We start from the raw sequence: 2,496 nt of genomic DNA, 5'->3' as shown, positions 1-2,496 counted from the left end.
AGTAGTATTAAATAGATTTTAATCCATTATTGGCAACGGAGTTAACTTTTACAAAATAATGGATGTGATATTTTTATAAAAAGACTAGCTGTCCGCCTGCGGCTTCGCCCGCGTTTTCAAAAAAAAACCCGCATAGTTCCCGTTCCCGTGGGATTTCCGGGATAAAACCTAGCCTATGTCACTCAGAAATGATGTAGCTTTCCAACAGTGAAAGAATTTTTCAAATCTGCCAAGTAGTTTCGGAGCCTATTCAATTCATACAAACAAACAAACAAAAAATCAAACCTTTCCTCTTTATAATATTTGTATAGAAAAAGAGAGACCATTTTTATGACGAGGAAAGTAGTGAAGTAACCGTCATAAGATGTGGTCTCTGTATTATGAATTATTATGAAGTCATTATTGATTATAGACAAAGTAAAGGGTGCATGTTCATTGTCCTATCAATACGCATAAAACTCTTCCGTTTTTGAGTAACGCAAAGCCGAAAGGACTGAGCGTAGAAAGTAAAAATTTCTGTGAAGGTTTCTTACGTTTTGCAGGTGTACATAATATAATATTTCCCAAAATTACCTAGTAAATACAATAATTTAAATAACCAGTATTAAATGCGTTTATACTCTCAAATCCGCTAGCAGTCAAGTAGTTATATTACAATAGAAAGGTTACGACGCGTCATTTTTGCGAGCGTTGATTGCGCGCGTAATTACGCGGGGCCAAAAGTGAATTATATTTTTACGAGCAGAGTGTTTTACGCAATTATTGTCTGTCGTTTTGTTACGTTTATGAATTGACAACGAATTGCTGGACAATTATTGCTGTTTAGGTAGAGCAGGAGGTCTTTTAAATTACAGGTTAGTCAAATATTGTACGAACTTAGTACGTTTAAAAATGGTGAAAGCGGGTTTTATTTTCAATATCATACTGAAACAGTTATTATACTAGATTTGCATTATCAAAATACAGATATAAATTATATATCTGAAATATATTCTATATTCCGGAAAGCCGATTATATAGAGAAGAGCGGAAAAACCTCTGCAACATAATATTATGCTTATCAATAGAAAACATTAATTAGGTAATGCACAATAAAATAAAGTGTGCAAATAAACTTCTTATTCATATTAAGGCATACAAGGCATACACAATATGATGAAATTAAATAAGAACAGAATGCCTAATTAACTAAGTCAAGGAGAAAATAGAGCTATATACAATCATTTTATAATTTGTGAAAACCAACAAAAATAAATCTTTTTCCTGAATCTACGAAATATAAAAATAAAAGAACGTCTAAACAATAGGTAATTACCAACTACTAACTCATTAGTGTTTGTTGCGATCGGGAAATACGTGATTCGCGCGCTTTTCCACAGATAATAACAAATCCACAAATAATAAATACAGATTATAGATATAGAGCTGAAGATTGTTTGTGGTGTGGATTAACGTTAATTGTTACAAGTTCACCTAATTGTTTTATTGTCTGAGATTAGGTGGTTATTATTTATTAGATATTAAAATTATAAGATAATGAATCACATTTTTTGTTCAATATAATCAGTTGCAGAAAAATAAATGATTATTAAACTAATTTTATCCTACAATAGCTACTTAATATTATGACAAGTAGAAGTAAAAAAATGCAGTATATAAATAAAAAAAACAATTATGGCCCATGAGGGGATCGAACCCGCGACCTTCGCGTTATTAGCACGACGCTCTAACCAACTGAGCTAATGGGCCGATGGAACACTATTTGAAATTAAGGTATATTTCATTTTACCATTTATTTATCATGGATGATTCGATCTACGAATACCACATTTTATTAGGCAATAAATTATCATAAAATTGATTATAATAAATTATCACGAAACTGCAATGTAAGTTGAATAATTCATTCTTAGTTTTTATGAAACATAGAACCATTTCTGCACTAATAAGACTTTTCAATTACAAAAACCGCATCAAATCTGATCATCTCAAATTCAAACTTTCATGTAAATTTTTACAAGTGTATATGTTTAGTCCTTTTTTAACCACCGAGAAACTTGTAGAATTTATTTTGCCAAAAAAATGTATCTTATATCAAATAAAGTTTATCTGAATTTGAATTAGAAATAAAGCTGTTATCTAACGGGTGATTTTTTAAGAGGTTAGGATTTGATTTTCAAAAAAAACACAAAAAATTTGAAAAATTTGTTGTAATCTATAATGGAATCGATAGAACGATCAATATAATTTAATGTTTGAAGATGATTTCATGCAAATGCTGTGGCTCCGGTTTAGATGGCCCATTCGCAAGGCCCAATTTCGGCACACTCTCTACAACATATCGGCCGGTATATCACGAATAAATGCTTCAATATTGGCTCCCAGTGCGTCAATCGTTGCTGGTTTATCCCTGTAGGCATAAGAAATAGTCCAAAGGCGTCGATCACACGATCTAGGCGGCCAATCGACGGGTCCAAAACGTGAGATAAACTGTTC

At 31.9% G+C, this 2,496-nt stretch overlaps 1 non-coding gene across 1 annotated transcript; it reads right to left on the bottom strand.

Annotated features, from left to right (window-relative positions):
* Positions 1 to 1,675: 1,675 nt before the first annotated feature.
* TRNAI-AAU (transfer RNA isoleucine (anticodon AAU)) lies at positions 1,676 to 1,749 on the bottom strand. Its single transcript has one exon. It is a non-coding gene; the product is annotated as a tRNA-Ile (tRNA).
* Positions 1,750 to 2,496: the final 747 nt, after the last annotated feature.

This window comes from Colias eurytheme, chromosome 10 (assembly GCF_061535395.1).
Source record: "Colias eurytheme isolate Ceu_HAF_F1 chromosome 10, ilColEury1 Martin Lab GWU primary, whole genome shotgun sequence".
Classification (NCBI taxonomy): domain Eukaryota; kingdom Metazoa; phylum Arthropoda; class Insecta; order Lepidoptera; family Pieridae; genus Colias; species Colias eurytheme.
The sequence above is the reverse complement of the archived record's forward strand: the minus strand, read 5'-3'. Positions and strand labels throughout refer to the sequence as shown.